The sequence below is a fragment of the Panthera uncia genome, chromosome B1, assembly GCF_023721935.1.
Source record: "Panthera uncia isolate 11264 chromosome B1, Puncia_PCG_1.0, whole genome shotgun sequence".
Taxonomy (NCBI): domain Eukaryota; kingdom Metazoa; phylum Chordata; class Mammalia; order Carnivora; family Felidae; genus Panthera; species Panthera uncia.
Genome location: NC_064811.1, coordinates 194,115,090 through 194,135,878, shown reverse-complemented (window position 1 = coordinate 194,135,878; position 20,789 = coordinate 194,115,090). Strand labels below are relative to the sequence as shown.

At 38.7% G+C, this 20,789-nt stretch overlaps 2 pseudogenes; one reads left to right on the top strand and one right to left on the bottom strand.

Moving 5' to 3' along the window:
• The first annotated feature begins 6,581 nt into the window (after positions 1-6,581).
• LOC125922524 (succinate--CoA ligase [ADP-forming] subunit beta, mitochondrial-like) lies at positions 6,582-10,039 on the top strand (annotated as a pseudogene).
• Positions 10,040-11,178: 1,139 nt separating this feature from the next.
• LOC125922523 (osteoclast-stimulating factor 1-like) lies at positions 11,179-15,496 on the bottom strand (annotated as a pseudogene).
• Between the last annotated feature and the right edge of the window lie 5,293 nt (positions 15,497-20,789).

The following is a 20,789-nucleotide window of genomic DNA, read 5'->3' as shown; positions in this document are numbered from 1 at the left end:
GTGTCTATTCATGTTTTCTGCCCATTTTTTCACTGGATTATTTGTTTTTTGGGTGTGCAGTTTGGTGAGCTCTTTATAGATTTTGGATACTAGCCCTTTGTCCGATATGTCATTTGCAAATATCTTTTCCCCATTCCGTTGCTTGTCTTTTAGTTTTGTTGGTTGTTTTCTTTGCTGTGCAGAAGCTTTTTATCTTCATAAGGTCCCAGTACTTCATTTTTGCTTTTAATTCCCTTGACTTTGGGGATGTGTCAAGTAAGAAATTGCTGCAGCTGAGGTCAGAAAGGTCTTTTCCTGCTTTCTCCTCTAGTGTTTTGATGGTTTCCTGTCTCACATTCAGGTCCTTTATCCACTTTGAGTTTATTTTTGTGAATGGTGTAAGAAAGTTGTCTAGTTTCATTCTTCTGCATGTTGCTGTCCAGTTCTCCCAGCACCATTTGTTAAAGGGACTGTCTTTTTTCCAATGGATATTCTTTCCTGCTTTGTCAAAGATTAGTTGGCCATACTTTTGTGGGTCTAGTTCTGGGGTTTCTATTCTATTCCATTGGTCTATGTGTCTGTTTTTGTGCCAATACTATGCTGTCTTGATGATTACAGCTTTGTAGTAGAGGCTAAAGTTGGGGATTGTGATGCCTCCTGCTTTGGTCTTCTTCAAAATTACTTTGGCTATTCAGGGTCTTTTGTGGTTCCATAGCAATTTTAGGATGGCTTGTTCTAGCTTCTAGAAGAATGCTGGTGCAATTTTGATTGGGATTGCATTGAATGTGTAGATAGCTTTGGGTAGTATTGACATTTTAACAATATTTATTCTTCCAACCCATGAGCACAGAATGTTTTTCCATTTCTTTATATCTTCTTCAATTTCCTTCATAAGCTTTCTATAGTTTTCAGCATACAGATCTTTTACATCTTTGGTTAGGGTTATTCCTAGTTATTTTATGCTTCTTGGTGCAATTGTGAATGGGATCGGTTTCTTTATTTGTCTTTCTGTTGCTTCATTATTAGTGTATAAGAATGCAACTGATTTCTGTACATTGATTTTGTATCCTGCAACTTTGCTGACTTCATGTATCAGTTCTAGCAGACTTTTGGTGGAGTCTATCCAATTTTCCATGTATAATATCATGTCATCTGCAAAAAGTGAAAGCTTGACTTCATCTTTGCCAATTTGGATGCCTTTGATTTCCTTTTGTTGTCTGATTGCTGATGCTAGAACTTCCAACACTATGTTAAAAAACAGCAGTGAGAGTGGACATCCCTGTCGTGTTCCTGATCTCAGGGGGAAAGATCTCAGTTTTTCCCCATTGAGGACGGTATTGGCTGTGGGCTTTTCATAAATGGCTTTTATGATGTTTAAGTATGTTCCTTCTATCCCGACTTTCTCGAGGGTTTTTATGAAGAAAGGATGCGGAATTTTGTCAAATACTTTTTCTGCATTGATTGACAGGATCATATGGTTCTTATCTTTTATTAATGTGATGTATCACGTTGATTGATTTGCAAAAGTTGAACCAGCCCTGCATCCCAGGAATGAATCCCACTTGATCATGGTGAATAATTCTTTTTATAAGCTGTTGAATTCGATTTGCTAGTATCTTATTGAGAATTTTTGCATCTATATTCATCAGGGATATTGGCCTGTAGTTCTCTTTTTTTGCTGGGTCTCTGTCTGGTTTAGGAATCAAAATAATACTGGCTTCATAGAATGAGTCTGGAAGTTTTCCTTCCCTTTCTATTTTTTGGAATAGCTTGAGAAGGATAGGTATTATCTCTGCTTTAAATGTCTAGTAGAATTCCCCAGGGAAGCCATCTGGTCCTGGACTCTTATTTGTTGGGAGATTTTGATAACTGATTCAATTTCTTCACTAGTTATGGGTCTGTTCAAGCTTCCTATTTTTTCCTGTTTGAGTTTTGGAAGTGTGTGGGTGTTTAGGAATTTGTCCATTTCTTCCAGGTTGTCCAGTTTGTTGGCATATAATTTTTCATAGTATTCCCTGATAATTGCTTGTATTTCTGAGCGATTGGTTGTAATAATTCCATTTTCATTCATGATTTTATCTATTTAGGTCCTCTCCCTTTTCTTTTTGAGAAGCCTGGCTAGAGGTTTATCAATTTTGTTTATTTTTTCAAAAAACCAACTCTTGGTTTCGTTGATCTGCTCTACAGTTTTTTAGATTCTATATTGTTTATTTCTGCTCTGATCTTTATTATTTCTCTTCTTCTGCTGGGTTTAGGCTGCCTTTGCTGTTCTGCTTCTATTTCCTTCAGGTGTGCTGTTAGATTTTGTATTTGGGATTTTTCTTGTTTCTTGAGATAGGCCTGGATTGCGATGTATTTTCCTCCCAGGACTGCCTTCGCTGCATCCCAAAGCGTTTGGATTGTTGTATTTTCATTTTCGTTTGTTTCCATATATTTTTTAATTTCTTCTCTAATTGCCTGGTTGACCCATTCATTCTTTAGTAGGGTGTTCTTTAACCTCCATGCTTTTGGAGGTTTTCCAGACTTTTTCCTGTGGTTGATTTCAAGCTTCATAGCACTGTGGTCCCAAAGTATGCATGGTACGATCTCAATTCTCGTATACGTATGTAGGGCTGTTTTGTGACCCAGTATGTGATCTATCTTGGAGAATGTTCCATGTGCACTCGAGAAGAAAGTATATTCTGTTGCTTTGGGATGCAGAGTTCTAAATATATCTGTCAAGTCCATCTGATCCAATGTATCATTCAGGGCCCTTGTTTCTTTATTGACCATGTGTCTAGACGATCTATCCATTGTTGTAAGTGGGGTATTAAAGTCCCCTGCAATTACCACATTCTTGTCAATAAGGTTGCTTATGTTTGTGAGTAATTGTTTTATATATTTGGGGGCTCCCATATTCGGTGCATCGATATTTATAATTGTTAGTTCTTCTTGATGGATAGACCCTGTAATTATTATATAATGCCCTTCTTCATCTCTTGTTACAGCCTTTAATTTAAAGTCTAGTTTGTCTGATTTAAGTATGGCTACTCCAGCTTTCTTTTGACTTCCAGTAGCATGATAAATAGCTCTCCATCCCCTCACTTTCAATCTGAAAGTGTCCTCAGGTCTAAAATGAGTCTCTTGTAGACAGCAAATAGATGGGTCTTGTTTTTTTATCCATTCTGATAGCCTATGTCTTTTGGTTGGCACATTTAGTCCATTTACATTCAGTGTTATTATAGAAAGATATGGGTTTGGAGTCGTTGTGATGTCTGTAGGTTTCATGCTTGTAGTGATGTCTCTGGTACTTTGTCTCACAGGATCCCCCTTAGGATCTCTTGTAGGGCTGGTTTAGTAGTGATGAATTCCTTCAGTTTTTGTTTGTTTGGGAAGACCTTTATCTCTCCTTCTATTCTAAATGACAGGTTTGCTGGATAGAGGATTCTCGGCTGCTTATTTTTTGTGTTCATCACATGGAAGATTTCCTTCCATTCCTTTCTGGCCTGCCAAGTTTCAGTAGAGAGATCGGTCACGAGTCTTATAAGTGTCCCTTTATATGTTAGAGAATGTTTATCTCTAGCTGCTTTCAGAATTTTCTCTTTATCCTTGTATTTTGCCAGTTTCACTATGATATGTCGTGCAGAAGATCGATTCAAGTTACGTCTGAAGGGCCTCTTGGATTTCAATGCCTTTTTCCTTCCCCAGATCCGGGAAGTTCTCAGCTATGATTTCTTCAAGTACACCTTCAGCACCTTTCACTCTCTCTTCCTCCTCCAGAATACCAATTATGCGTAGATTATTTCTCTTTAATGCATCACTTAGTTCTCTAATTTTCCCCTCATACTCCTGGATTTTTTTATCTCTCTTTTTCTCAGCTTCTTCTTTTTCCATAATTTTATCTTCTAGTTCACCTATTCTCTCCTCTGCGTCTTCAATCCGAGCTGTGGTCATCTCCACTTTATTTTGCAGATCATTAACAGCATTTTTTAGCTCCTTCTGGCTGTTCCTTAGTCCCTTGATCTCTGTAGCAATAGATTCTCTGCTGTCCTTTGTACTGTTTTCAAGCCCAGCGATTAATTTTATGACTATTATTCTAAATTCACTTTCTGTTATATTGTTTAAATCGTTTTTGATCAGTTCATTAGCTGTCGTTATTTCCTGGAGGTTTTTTTGAGGGGAATTCTTCCATTTCGTCATTTTGGATAGTCCCTGGAGTGGTGCGGGATTGTGGGGCACTTCCCCTGTGCTTTCTTGAATAACTTGTGTTGGTGGGCGGGGCCGCAGTCAGACCTGATGTCTGCCCCCAGCCCACCTCTGGGGCCACAGTCAGACTGGTGTGTACCTTCTCTTACCCTCTCCTAGGGACGGGATTCACTGTGGGGTGGCGTGGCCTGTCTGGGCTACTTGCACACTGCCAGGCTTGTGGTGCTGGGGATCTGGCGTATTAGCTGGGGTGGATAGGCAAGGTGCACGGGGGCAGGAGGGGCAGGCTCAGCTTGCTTTTCCTTTGGTGATCTGCTTCAGGAGGGGCCCTGTGGCACTGAGAGGGAGTCAGACCCGAGACCGGAGGGATGGATCCACAGAAGCACAGCGTTGGGTGTTTGCATGCTGCAAGCAAGTTCCCTGACAGGAACTGATTCCCTTTGGGATTTTGGCTGGGGGATGGGCAAGGGAGATGGCGCTGGCGAGCGCCTTTGTTCCCCACCAAGCTGCACTCTGTTGTCAGGGGCTCAACAACTCTCCCTCCCGTTGTCCTCCCGCCCTCCCGCTCTCCAAGCAGAGCTGTTAACTTATAACCTTCTAGATGTTAAGCCCCACTTGCTGTCCAAACACACTCTGCCCGGCCCCTTTGCTTTTGCAAGCCAGACTCAGGGGTTCTGCTTTGCCAGCGGGCTGCCCCTCCACCCTGGCTCCCTCCTGCCAGTCCCTGTGGCGCATACCGCCTCTCTGCCCTTCCTACCCTCTTCTGTGGGCTTCTTGGTTACACTTGGCTCTAGAGAATCCATTCTGCTAGTCTTCTGGTGGTTTTCTTGGTTATTCAGGCAGGTGTGGGTGGACTCTAAGTGATCTGCAGGACACGGTAAGCCCAGCGTCCTCCTACACCGCCATCTTCAAGCCAGCACTCCTGAAAAATCTTTTAAAAGGCAACCAACGGAATGGGAAAGGTATTTGCAAATGACATATTGGACAAAGGGCTAGTATCCAAAATCTATAAAGAGCTCACCAAACTCCACACCCAAAAAAACAAACAATCCAGTGAAGAAATGGGCAGAAAACATGAATAGACACTTCTATAAAGAATACATCCAGATGGCCAACAGGCACATGAAAAGATGCTCAACATCGCTCCTCATCAGGGAAATACAAATCAAAACCACACTCAGATATCACCTCACGCCAGTCAGAGTGGCCAAAATGAACAAATCAGGAGACTATAGATGCTGACGAGGATGTGGAGAAACGGGAACCCTCTTGCACTGTTGGTGGGAATGCAAGCTGGTGCAGCCACTCTGGAAAACAGTGTGGAGGTTCCTCAAAAAATTAAAAATAGACCTACCCTACGACCCAGCAGTAGCACTGCTAGGAATTTACCCAAGGGATACAGGAGTACTGATGCACAGGGTCACTTGTACCCCAATGTTTATAGCAGCACTCTCAACAATAGCCAAATTATGGAAAGAGCCTAAATGTCCATCAACTGATGAATGGATACATTCAGCAGAAGTGATTCTAAGAGGAAAGATTATAACAATACAGGCCTACATCAATAAGCAAGAAATATCTCAAACAACCCAACCTTAACACCTACAGGAGCTGGAAAAAAGAAGAACAAGAAAAAACCCCAAACAGCAGAGGGAAGGAAATAATAAAGATTAGAGCAGTAATAATCAAATAAAGACAAACAAAAAATAGAAGAGATCAATGACACCAGGAGCTGGTTCTTTGAAAGATCAACAATATTGTTAAAACTAGCCCAGACTCATCAGAAAAAAAGGAAAGAAAAGAAAAGAAAAAAATAGAGGATGTAAAATCAGAAATCAAAAGAACTAACAACTGACACCACAAATACAAAGATTATGAATGTTATACAAAAAATATGCCAACCAATTGGACAATTTAGAAGAAATGGATAAATTCCTAGAAACACATAACCTCCCAAAACCGAATCAGGAAGAAATAGAAAATTTGAACAAACTGATTACCAGAAATAAAATTGAATCAGTAATCAAAAAAAATAGAAGAGGAAAGAAATCTTCCAAATTCATTCTATGAGGCCAGCATTACACTCATACCAAAACCAGAAAAACACAAAAAAAGAATCACAGGCCAATATCTCTGATGAACATAGATGCAAAAAGCCTCAACAAATAGCAGCAAACAATATCTAAAAGTACATTAAAAAAATCATTTATCACAATCAGGTAGGATTTATTCCTGGGATGCTAGGATAGTTCAATATTTGCAAGTCAATCAATGTAATACATCACATCAACAAGGGAAAGGATATGATCCTTTCAATAGATGCAGAAAAAGCACTTGACAAAGTATAATATTTATTCATGATAAAAAAAACTCAAAAAAGTAGGTGTAAAGGAAGCATACTCAACATAATAAAAAGCATGTATGAAAAACTCACAGCTAACACCATATGCAATGATGAAAAACTCAGCTCTTTCCCTAAGGTCAGAAACAAGACAAGCATGTCCATTTTCACTGCTTTTATTCAACATAGTACTGGAAGTCCTAGCCACAGCAGTCAGACAACAAAAAGAAATTATAGCATCCGAATAAGGAAGAAGTAAAACTTTCACGATAATGACATAAAGTATATCTAGGAAACCTGAAAGACTCCACCAAAAAACTACTAGAGGTGATACATGAATTCAGTAAGGTCCTAGGATACAAAATCAATGTACAGAAATCAATTGCATTTGTATACACGGATAATGAAGCAGCATGAAATAAAATGAAGAAAAAAATCTCATTTACAATTGCACCAAAAAGAATAAAATACCTAGGGATAAAGTAATCAAAGAGGCAAAAGACCTGTACTCTGAAAATTGATGAAAGAAATTGAAGACAACATGAAGAAATGAAAGACATTTCATGCTCATGGATCAGAAGAACAAATATTGTTATAATGTCCACACTACTCAGAGCAATCTACATATTTAATGCAATCCCTATCAAAATACCAATAGCATTTTTCACAGACTTAGAACAAATTATTCTAAAATGTGTATGAAACCACAAAAGACCCCAAAAAGCCAAAGCGATCTTGAAAAAGAACAAAATTGGATGTATCACCATCCCAGATTTGAAGATATCAAAACACTATAGCATTGGCACAAAAATAGACATATGGATCCATGGAACAGAATAAACCTACGATTATATGGTCAATTAATCTTCAACAAAAAAAGGAAAGATTACGCAATGGGAAAAAGTCTCTTTAACAAATGGTGTTTGGAAAACTGGACAGTAACACGCAAAAGAATGGAACTGGACCACTTTCTCACACCATATAAATAAAAATAAACTCAAATGGATTGAAGACCTAAATGTGTGATCTGAGACCATAAAAATCCTAGAAGAGAGCACAGGCAGTAATTTCTCTGATACTGGTCACAGTAACATTTTTCTAGATATGTCTCCTGAGGCAAGAGAAGCAAAAACAAAGATAAACTATAGGACTACATCAAAATGAAAACTTGTGCATGTCAAAGGAAACCGTCAACACAACTAAAAGACAACCTACTGAGCCAGAGAACATATTTGCAAATGACATATCTGATAAAGGGTTAATATCCAAAATATATTAAGAACTTATACAACTGAACACCACAAAAACAATCCAACTAAAAACTGGACAGAAGACATGAACGGATATTTCTCCAAAGACACACAGATGGCCAGCAGACACATGAAAAAATGCTCATTATCAGGGAAAAAAGTCACTCATTATCAGGGAAAAACAAATCAAAACTATAGTGAGATATCACCTCACACCTGTCTGAATGACTATAATAAAAAACCCAAGAAAAAACAAGTGTTGGCAAGGATGTGGAGAAAAAGGAAGCCTTATGCACTATTGGTGGAAATGCAAACTGGTGCAGCCACTCTGGAAAACAGTGTGGGGGTTCCTCAAAAATTAAAAATAGAATTACCACACAATCTGGTAATCATACTACTGGGTATTTACCCCCAAAATACAAAAACACTGACTCAAAGGGATAATGCACCCCTGTATATTGCAGCATTATTTACAATAGCCAAATTATGGAAGCAGCCTTTGATAAATGAATGGATAAAGATGATGTGGTACATATACACAATGGAATATTATTCAGGCATAAAAAAGAATGAAATCTTGCCATTTGTAACAACATGGGTAGAGTTAAAAGGTATAATGCTAAGTGACGTAAGTCAGAGAGAGACAAATACCATATGATTTCACTCATACATGGAATTGAAAAACAAAACAAACGAGCAAAGGAAAAGAGAGAGAGAAAAAGAGATAAACCAAGAAACCAACTCTTAACTACAGAGAACAAACTGATGGTTAGCAGAGGGGTGGAGGGAGGGAAATGGGGGAAGTAGGTGAAGGAGTAGAGTATACTTATCATGATGAGCACTGCATAATGTATTGAATTGTTGAATCACTATATTGTATGCCTGAAACTAATATAACACCTTAAGTTAGCTATACCTGAATTAAAAAACTTCATTAAAAAACTTCAATTTCTAGGTCCTGGTTGGTGTCATAGGCTGCTGCCCAGGCTCTGAGAAGTTCTGGATTGTTCAACAACCATGGACTCCATATACACCAGCAACAACAAAGGAATCTCTCACTGCATCGACACATGGATACGGATACAAGAAGCTGGTGTCTCTATTCCCAAAGGACATGTGGCAAAATCACCAGATGGAGTTTATGCAATTGCCAAAAAATTAGATTCAAAAGATTTTATGAAAAAGGCACATGTTTTAGTTGGTGGTAGAGGAAGAGAAACATTTGAGAGTGGCTTCAAAGGGGGAGTGGAGACAGTTTTCTCTCCACAAGAAGCAAAAAACGTTTCCTCAGAAGGGACTGGGGAGGAGTTGTTTACCAAGAAAACAGCAAAAAAGGGGAGAATATGCAATCAAGTATTTGGTTGGTGAGCAAAGATATGCTAGAAAGATATTGCAAAGAATACTACTTTGCAATAACAATGGAAAGGTCATTTCAAGGTCCTGTATTAACAGGAAGTTCGCAAGGTGGTGTCAACACTGATGACGTTGCTACTGAGACTAAGGCCACAGTTGAAGAACCTATTAATTTAGAAGGCATCAAAAAGGAAAAGGCTGTCTGGCCCAAACACAAGATGGGATTTCCACCTAATATGGTGAATTCTGTGGCAGAAAATGTGATCAAGCTTTATAACCCTTTCCGGAAATATGATGCAACCACGGAAGAAATAAATCCAGTGGTAGAGGATTCAGATGGAGCTGTGCTGTGCATGGATGCAAAGATCAATTTTGATTCTAATTCAGCTTATCGCCAGACAAAAATCTTTGACTTACTGAATGAGACCCAGGAAAATCAAAGGGACAGAGATTCACTGAGGTGGATCTCAACTACATTGGCCCAGGTGGAAATATAGGCTGTCTAGTAAATGGTGCTGGATTGGCTGGCCACAAGGGCTGGAATAAAACTTCATGGAGGACTCCAGAAAACCTTCTTGATGTTGGTGGTGATGCCACAGTCCATCAAGTAACAGAGGCATTTAAGCTTATCACTTCAGATAAACAGGTCCTGGCTATTCTGGTCAGCATTTTTGGAGGAATCATATGACATGATGTTATTGCACAGGGTATAGTTATCGCTGTACATGACTTAGAAATTAAAATATCTATTGTAGTACAGTTACAATGTAGAAGAGTTGATGATGCTAAGGCACTGATAACAGACAATGGACTTAAAATTCTTGCTTGTGATGACTTGGATGAAGCTGCTAAAATGGTTGTAAAGTTTTCTGAAATAGGGACCTTAATGAAGCAAGCCCAGGAGAATGTCAAGTTTTAGTTGCCAATGTGATCTGACAACCCAGTGGATGGCTGAAGGATTTAAATGAGCTACAGTCATTTAAAACACTGTTCTGTATTATTATTATTCCTTTTATCTTTAGTGTGTGGATACTGCAATGGCCAGCAAGACACAAAAGTTTTTAAAAGCATTTGGCCTGCATTTAATTCTGTTCAGAGTGGGTTTGTAGAAAGGATACGTAGTACACTTTTCTAGTTTCTTCCACTGCAGGCTTCGTTTTCACTTCTACAGAATATCACTCACAATATGCCGCTTTATTGTTGGCTACAACATTCTTCATTGGTAAGAGTTCTATGAATAAAATAAATATGAATATAAAGCTTTATCCTTTAGTGTTGGAAATATACTAGTTAATAACTAGCCTCATTAGTAGAGCAATGTGTTAACAATGTTTTATGTGAGTACTTATCTTCAATACCAAATACCTATCTAAATATATCAATTACTATTTAGAAACAGAGCTTTCAAACACTCCCCAGGATATTCTTTTCAGTATTTCAGTGAAGTAACTTGTTATTTTAATGTTGTTTTAATCATTACAAATCACTGATAACTATAAGTCTTCATAATCCCAGGTTATTGATAAAAACCTGTAGGTCTGCAGCAAACAAAGATACATTCAGCAAGGACTTGGCAGACAAAATTAACAATGTCAATCTAAGTTAATAAAAATCTCCCAATGTGAAAAAAATTCAATTTTTTACAGTCTCTTAAAGTGTTTATTTTTGTTAGAGCAGCTGATGATTTTCTGTAACGTTTTTTGGTTCATTAAGTTATAACTAGTATTTCCCCCTTTGAAAAATCCAACCCAAAAATTTCAATCCTTAAGGTAAAGAACTTACCTAAAAAACAAACAAACAAACAAACAAAAAACTAAAGCAACCATTCTTATTTTAAGAAAAAAGTTCTTAAAATTCCTTTAGCTTGTTAAATAGAAATAATCTCTTCTTGTTCTACTCTGGTGAATAAAAATGTACTTTACGCAGCAAAGTATCCAGTCACTTATTGGCAAACTGACAGTAAGAACCTACACTTTTACACATTGTACTCAAACACGTGCAATACTTCCATGTTCATATAGACTTAAAAAAAAAACAGTTATTAGCACCCTTCTGGCAAGGATAAAGGTTTTAGAATGGAAAAGCAACAAAAGTTTTAGATCTCAAATCTCCAGAAGGGAATAAATCCGAGACTTCATCATCAAGATACTCCTTGGCATTGCTTAATATTTGAACAGTATCTGTTCCCTGTTTCATTTTTAGGAGACATGCACAGGCAGCATTAGGAGTCACATCCAGGACATGCTTTTTCTCATGGTTTCTTAAGTCTGTTCTTGTACTTTTTCCAGAAGCAACTGGACATTATCTGCAAAACCCTTCCAGGTAGCAGCCTGCAAAGCTGTGTCTCCCAACTTGTTCTGTTGGTTCAGTTCAATGTTTGGTCGAGGAAACAGCATTCCCCCTGTTATCTTTGTGCCCCCTGTGGCATGCCCAGTATAGGGCAGTGCTTCCAGCTTTGTCTAAGCCATTGACACCAACCCAGTTGTCCAAACACTCTTTCAAACAGCTCAAGTTGCCTCTTTTTTGCAATTTTATACAGTGGACTGTCAATGGATTCTGTGAGCTTGGCCACATAGTTGCCTGGGATGAGCCTAGTCCTGCCTTTGGAGGTGCCTTTCCACCAATTGGTACCACGTCAGTAAGGTAGGTAATATCACCTTCCTCAAAGCACAGTTCATCTGGAGTTCATGGTTCTAATGTATTAAGGGCTCTGAATACTTTAACTTGCCCTGGTTTGACAGGTTTAGGAGGTGGTTTCAAAATGGCTTTCCTGGAGCAGCTGAGCCTCAAGACCACGCCCCAAAAGCCAACCTAGTGCCCCGCTAGACAGCATTCTGGGGACCTGAAAGTTTCTTTTTGTGTGCCTTTAAGGACCTGCACCCACCCTTGGGACCAGTGAACACAGGCTGAGCTACAGGGTATAGTGTCCTGCCCTGCTGTCTGGCCACCCAGTCTCCTGAAGGCCCGGCGGAAGAAAAATTCAATTTGTAATCAAAACACACACACATTAGACCAGATGAACTTTAGACAGAACATTCCATTCAAAACCTTCAGAATAAATACTCTTATCAAGTGCACATGAAACATTCTCCAAGATAGATCACATGGTAGGCCACAAAACAAGTCGCAATAAATTTAAGAAGATTGAAATCAAATCACCTATCTTTTCTGATTATGATGGTCTGAAACCAGAAATTTACTACAAGAAGAAAATAGTAAAGAAATATGGAGATTCAACATGTTATTTAACAGCCAATGCACACATGGGAAAAACAGAAAGGAAATCAAAAACTACCTTGAGACAAATGAAAATGGAAACACAATGTGCCAGAATCTTTGGGATGCAGTAAAAGCAGTTGTAAGAAGGAATTTCATAGCAGTGCAGGGTACTTTATGAAACAAGAAAAAAAAATAAGTAAAAACAGAACAAAAAAAATCTAACTTTACCATAAAGGAAATAAAAAAGACTAAACCCTTATGTTAGTAGAAAAAAAGAAAGTAATAAAGATCAGAGCAGAAATACATGAAATAAACACTAAAGGAGTCAAATTTTAGAAACTAAGAGCTTGTTCTTTGTAAAGATAAACAAAATCAACAAACCTTTAGCTAGACTCACCAAGGAAATAAATAAAATTAGAATTTATAATCTATACCACAGAAATACGATGGATAAGAAAATATTATAAACATTAGACATCAGAAAATTAGACAACCCAGAAGAAATGGAAAAATTTCTATAAATATAATTTTATGTGTTTTTTTTTTTACTAATAATAAAATTGAATCAGTAATAAAAAAAAAATTCCCAACAAGAAAATCTAGGACCAGACAGCTTCATAGGTGAATTCTGCAAACATTTCAAGAAGAGTTCGTACCTACCCTCCTCAAATTATTCCAAATAATTAAAAAGATAAGAACATTTCCAAACTCATTATAAAAGGTCAGCATTACCCAGATACCAAAACCAGACAAAGACACTACATAAAGAAAAAAACTACAGGCCAATCAATAACCCTGATGAACATAGATGTAAGATACTCAATGCAATATTAATAGCCTGTTTTCAAGAATAATAAAAGTATAATACATCATGACCAAGTGGGATTTATTTCAGGTATGCAAAGATGATTCACCATCTGCAAATCAGTCAATATGATATACTACATTAATAAAAAAGGAAGATAAAAATCATACAATCATCTCAATAGATGCAGACAAGGCATGTGACAAAATTCACCGTCTATTTATGATAAAACTCTCAACAGAGTGAGTATAGAGGGAATATACCTCAACATAATAAAAGCCATATAATGACAAGCCCAGCACTAACATTACAATCAGTAGTCAAAAGCTGAAAGCTTTTCCTGTAACACCAGCAACAAGACAAGGATGCACTCTCACCAGTTTTAGTCTACATAGTATTGGAAGTCATAGTCCCAGCAATGGGGCAAGAAATACAATGCATCCACTTAGAAAAGTAAAACTGTCACTATTTACAGCTGACATGATACTACACATAGAAACCCTAAAGACTCTACCAAAAAACTTTTAGAAAAATGAATTCAGAATTGTAGGATTTGAAATTAATATACAGAAATCTGTGGTTTCTATACACTAAGAGCTATCAAAAGGAGAAATAAGAGAACCACCCCATTTACAACCACATCAAAAAGAGTAAAATACCTAGGAATAAGTTTAACTAATAGGTAGAAGACCTGTACATTGATAACTCTAAGACATTAATTAAAGACATTGAAAAAGACACAAATAAATGGTGAAATAGTCCATGTTCATGGATCAGGTGAATATAAAATGCAATCTACAGATTCAATGCAATCTCTATCAAAAAACAAAGGCATTTTTTTTACAGAACTAGAATAATCATGAAATTCATATGGAATCGCACAAGACCCCGAAGAGCCAAAGCTGTCTAGAGCAAGAACAAAGTTGGAGGTATCACTCTCCCTGATTTCAAACTACAGTAAAAAATTACAGCAATCAAAGCAATATGATGATGGTGCAAATACAAACATAGATCAACCGAACAGAATATAGAGCATAGAAACAACCCCATACTTAGTGGTCTGTTAACTTATGATAAAGGAAATGAAAATATACAATGGGGCAAAAACTGTCCCTTTAATAAATGGTGTTGGGAAAACTGGAAAAACACATGCAAAAGGATGAAACTAGACAGCTTTCTTATACTACACACAAGAATAAACTCAATATGGATTTAAGACCTAAATGTGTGTGTCCATTGATAGATGAATGGATATGAAGATGTGCTTGTACACACACACACATACACAATGTAGTATTACTCAGCCATCAAAAAAATGATGAGATCTTGACATTTACAAGAACAAGAATGGACCCAGAGGGTGTTATGCAAAGTGAAATAAGAGAAAGACAAATGCCATATTATTTGACTTATACATAGAATCTAAAACAAACAAACAAACAAAACAGAAACATGTTCATAGATACCTGAAACAAACTGGTGGTTGGCAGAGGGGAAGGGAGTTGGGAGGGCAGGCGAAACAGGTGAAGGTAAGAGGTTCAAACTTCCAGCTATAAAATAAATAATTGAGAATGTAATGTAAAGCAAGGGGAATATAGTTAATAATGTAAGAATTTTGTGGGAGGATAGATGGTAACTAGACTTACTGAGGTGATCATTTCATACTGTATAAAAATACTGAATCAAGGGGCACCTGGGTGGCTCAGTCAGTTGAGCGTCCGACTTCGGCTCAGATCATGATCTCACGGTCCGTGAGTTTGAGCCCCGCGTCGGGCTCTGTGCTGACCGCTCAGAGCCTGGAGCCTGTTTCAGATTCTGTGTCTCCCTCTCTCTCTGCCCCTCCCCTGGTCATGCTCCATCTCTCTCTTTCTCTGTCAAAAATAAATAAACATTAAAAATTTTAAAAAAAATACTGAATCGATATGGTTTACCCTTAAAATACGGTACATTACTTTATAACAAAACTTGTTTTATCTAAAAATTAAAAAAACAGGGGTGCCTGGATGGCTCAATCAGCTGAGCCTCCAACTTCAGCTCAGGTCAGGACCTCACAGTTCATGGGTTTGAGCCCCTCATCAGGCTATCTGTTGTCAGTGCAGAGCCTGCTTCAGATCCTCTGCCCCCCATCCTCCACTCTCTTTCTCAAAAATAAATAAACTTAAAAAAATTAAAAGAAAATGACAGGCATCTCAGTATTGCTAGACAACCTAAGAAAAATTCTGCATAGTCTTTAACCACAGAACTTTTTACTGGGAAGCTGTCCTTGGCGTTAGTCACTGTTTCTAAATATTGCCACCAAGCAGTCTTGAGACTTGAAGTGTCTGTGGCCACGAGTTCAGACAGCGTGCCTTCCAGTTCTCCCATTGTCCTCCTAAGTGACTTCACTCGTAGGCATTCTCCACAGAGTTTATTAAATTGGGATAAAGCAAGTCATTGGTAACCCCCTTTTTTCTCTAGGATTTCTAGGACTAATTGTTGATTTCGGTGAAATTTATATTTTTCCTTAATACCCCTTGATATTCTGAAATGCAAATAAAGACAAATTACTTAATTCAGCAAATCAATGTAAAAGCATGCACAGAGGGGTCTTCTACCCTTTTGCTCATCAGTAGTATATATTAGCTAATCTGAGGTCCTAAAGACAAATAAAGGCTTTAAAAACTAGAAGGGGGAAACGTTTAACTGCCAAGACTGCCCAGGTTTGGTAAATTTGTGCCTCCATGCAGCATTAATTGGTACAATGCCTTTGGGAGTGATTTGTCAATAAATATGGAATAATGAGAATATCCATACCCACAGTCCCAGTAATTAACCTTAAAATTTTTTTAATATTTATTCATTTTTGAGACAGAGAGAGAGAGAGAGAGAGAGAGAGAGAGAGAGACAGAGCATGAGCCAGGGAGGGGCAGAGAGAGGGAGACACAGAATCCAAAGCAGGCTCCAGGCTCCGAGCTGTCAGCACAGAGCCTGATGCGGGGCTCAAACCCACACACCATGAGATCATGACCTGAACTGAAGTCAGAAGCCCAACCAACTGAGCCACCCAGGCACCCCCAAGTAATTTATCTTAAATATTTTTTAAAAAAAAAAAAAAAAAAAAAAGGAAAATTCTCATAGGGTAGTTCTTTTTTTAACTTTTTGAGGAACCTCCCTACTGTCGTCCAGAGAGGTTGCACCTGTTTGCATTGCCACCAGCTGAGGGTTCCACTTTCTCCACACTCTCCCCAACATCTGTTGTTTCTTGTGTTGCTGATTCTAGCCATTCTGACAGGTGTGAGGCCATATCTCATTTTAATTTTGATTTGCATTCCCCTGATGATGAGGGATGTTGAGCATCTTTTCATGTGTCTGTTAGGTATCTGTATGTCTTCTTTGGAAAAATATCTATTCATGTCTTCTGGCCATTTTTAAGTGGATTATTTGTTTTGGGGGTGTTCAACTTTGTAAGTTTTTTCTATATTTTGGGTACTACCCTACGGTCCAGCAATTGCACTACTAGGTATTTATGCAAAGGATGCAAAAATACTAATTCAAAGGGATACAAGCACTCCAATGTTTACAGCAGCACTATCAACAATAGCCAGATTATGGAACCAGCCCAAATGTCCATACACCGATGAATGGATAAAGAAGGTGTGGTGGATATATACCATGGAATATTATTCAACCATAAAAAGAATGAAATCTTGCCATTTGCAATGACATGGATAGAGCTAGAGAGTATTATGCTGAGCAAAATAAGTCAGTCAGAGAAAGATACGGTATGATTTCACTCATATGTGAAATTTGTGAAACAAAACCAATGAGCACAGGGGAAACAAGAGAGAGAAAGAGAGACAAACCAAGAAACAGACTCTTCACTATAGAGAATAAACTGATGGGTGGGGGAAATGGGTGGGGGAGGGGTAAAATAGGTGTAGGAGATTCAAGAATACGATTACCATGATGAACACTAAGTAATGTAAAGAATTATTGAATCACTATATTGTACATCTGAAACTAATATTTCACTGTATGTTAACTAATTGAAATTTAAATAAAAATTTAAAAAAAGGAAAATGGTATGTATCTAAAGATGTTCATTGCACCCTTATTTAGATCAAGAAACTGAACCAAAGTCCAACAATATGGAAATTTCTTGTTATTATACATCAGTGTGATGAAATGTCAAACAGCCATTATGAATTAAAATTATGAAGACTGACACAATATAGGAATTATTTATGATACAAAGGGAAAAAATTATATTTATACTACAATCAGAACCATGCAAAATTGTGTATGTATCATGAAAATATAAGAAGGTAACATAAAGACATAATTTGCATGGGTTAGCTGGGCCAGGATTATTTTTTAATTTAAATTTGGTTAGTGTTACAAATTTTGTTTATTAATATTGCTAATAATTTTGAAAAGAAAAAAATCAGGAACCTACCTGCTTAAAGCCAATTGCACTCAAAGCTTTATGCACTTGATAGTTTGCATGTCGAATTCTGGCTACCTCCTGTTTCTCTGCCTACATGTCCGTCCAAGTTACTTTGGTTGAGTCAAACACTCAAAGCCTGACTTTCCTCATCTCTAAAATGGGGGTATTAGCACCTACTCAGAACTCCCTTTTAGGGGGTCAAGTTGCTCAGATCATAAAGCTCTTTGCAAAGTGAACTTGAAAACCCCTGATCTCTGTTGCCTTCCCTCCAACTTCATCATTCTCTTAACCTTCTTCACATCTCTTTGTCCTTCATCTTTCTACATTCAACTCAACTCTTTTGCCTTCTCTTCTACCTCCTTATTTTTCCCTTCCTTTCTGGAGGTCAGATATGAGTTTCATAGGCTTCAAATTAAGGTGTGGGCAGGGCTGCTGTCCTTAATGGAGGCTGCAGGGGGGACTCCCTTGTCTTGCCTTTTCCAGATTCTAGAGGCAGCGGCCTTCCTTGGCTGGTGGACACTTCCTCCATCTGCAGAACAAGCAGCACGGTGGGGATAGCATCACAGTGCTTCACCGTGGCCCTAACTGTTCTGCCCTCCTCTTCCTTAATTTGGGACCCCATGATACTTGATTACCTTGAACTCACCCAGAGGATCCAGGAAAATCTCTTTATTTTAATGTCAGCTGATTATCATTCTTACTATCTGCAACCTTGTTCCCCCTTGCCAACATAGTCACAAGCCAGGGGCCATTCTGCCTACCACACTGTCTGCCCCTTTTATCCTATGAAATCCACAGTCGACTTACTAGTCCCCCATTTCAGTGCAATCCAGCCCAAGGGCCTTGGACAAGCCATTTGCCTTCGCAGAGCTGTAGTTTCTTCAACTGGCAATATTATTAGAGGGAAAAAAAACACACATTCGTGATTCTTGTTAAGGGGGCCATGATAATAGTTGTGGGAAGCACTGCAAAATGGGATCTTGCAGTGGGTTGGAGAGAGGAGGCTCATCTCCAAACAGCATGGGATAATGGGAATCTATGGCCAAGGAGCAGGGTGGGGCCAGTGGATGGGATAAGGGAGTTACCAGCTAAACTGACCTAATGGGATGCTTGCAGGCCAGGGGATGGGACCTCACCAGAGAGATGGTGGGGGATGAAAAACACCATCAGATATAAAGGGTGGCCAGAAATCAATAGTCGAGGTTCTGATTAAAAGGACTTAGCAGGGTTCTTTCTAAAACTGGAGTTTACAAGGAGGTAAAACTGGATTTTACAAGGAGGTCCATAGATATGCCTAAGAGAAGATTCAGGAGCCTGACTAAAGTGTGGTTCAGTGAAGAATCTTCTTCAGTACTCACAACAATACCTGTCCAGATAGCTCAGAGTGCAGCGTGAAGTCCAGACGACACGACAGGGCACCTCTTAAAAAATGTGGCAGCAAGCAAAGCCCAGTTTGCATTGTTCAGGGAATCGTCATCTACCCCAAAAGAAGTCACCAACAGCCGATGGATAGGAATTTCCAGCAAAGACTAAGGAATGCAAAGCAAACAGGCCCACTCCAAATAATTGAAACAGCCAAAAAAAAAAAAAAAAAGAAAAAACTGTAGAAAACCTTTTGTACTTACAATATCGTGTTTAGCAATTATTATTGATCATACCCTAAGGTGGAAATGTATGTATTTTAAAGGGATCTGTGGCTATAACTGAAGTTTTATGTTCCCTGTTCTCAATTTTGCTTCATCTTTCACCTAATTTAAAAACTATGAAGTCTAGGGGCACCTGGGTGGCTCAGTCAGTTAAGTGTCTGAGTTAGGCTCAGGTCATGATCTCATGGTTCGTGCGTTCAAGCCTGCTGTCAGCACAGAGCCTGCTTCAGATCCTTTGCTCCCCTCTCTCTCTGCCCCTCCCCTACTTGTGTGTTCTCTCTCCCAAAAATAAACATTTAAAAAAAAAAACTATAAAGTCTAACCAAGGACAACTCTATACTTCCTATTATTTTGAAATGCTACATTGTTACATAAAATATTTTATACATCTCAAAAGTCTATGGTAGTATATGTGCAATTTATTGAGTCATCAATTCTTTCGTTGTAAGATTTTTAAGCCAGTTTCTTTATGTTCATTAGTGCTTTTATTAAAAATAAGCATTTCCAAATTAATGCTCACCAAGCATGAACTTATAAAGTCTATTTGCTGTGCCAGCAAAACAATATCTATTTTTATATTCATAATATTTCTACTGTTCACTAAGACAGTAATCAAAGTAATTGCACTGAAGCTAAACAAACTCATGCAAAAGTTGATTACACTAAACTAGTGTCTTGCTCAGCATGCATTCCCAGTTTAGGCATTAATATTTTCCCAAAGCCTTGGAGCCTTCCAAGTCCTTAGCTCCACTTAGAACTCTAAGATACTGGCCCTACTAATACCTTTATTAATCTGGCTTCAGTGTTGGAAGTGTTTGGATTCACAGTTTATCAATGGGAACAAACAGTTTTCCATCTTTAGCAATCCAGAGATGTACTAGAAAAGGTAATTTAGTATTCCCTCCTGCAAGCTAGCAGATGAAATCTCAGCCAACCCTGAGGAGAAGGAAACTGTCAGGGGGAAACCCATCCTGGGGATCGCCCAACCGTCTGTCCGTCCATCCGTCTGTCAACATGAATGCAGGAAGGAGGCACTTTAGCAGTTCTATCAACTGGTGGCCACCACAGAGGCCCAGGGAGGGTGGGAAAAGAAGAGGTTGCCAAACCCCAAAGCTTGGCATGAAGAAGCAGCTGTCAGCCAGTTAATGTGCTCAGCTAGCGGCGAGAAACCCAATCATTAAGTTGTTGGGGACTGGTCAGAGGAGAGAGAAGGCTTCTTTGTCCTAAGTGTGCCGAGCTGCTGATGGCTGTGAGTCACGATCCCACAAGATTTGTTCCAAAAGCAGAAATGGGGACGTGATGTGGGGATAGGACCGATGGCACAGCAGGAGGTAGAGGGCTCAAGCTAGACCTCATTGCAGAGGGGTGACGAAAGAATGTCGCCTCGTTTTTGCAGCAGAGCCCAGCAAAGATGGTGGGGTGACCCTCCCACATGGTTAGGGACTGACAGAGGAATGTGATTATTTCGAACTCTGGCATTTTGCTTTTCCTGAGCAATTCCCATCCCACCCCCTTTTATGATTTATTGGATTCAGGGTCACTGTATACTACCCTTTGAGCCTGAATTAGACTTTAGACCTAAGGT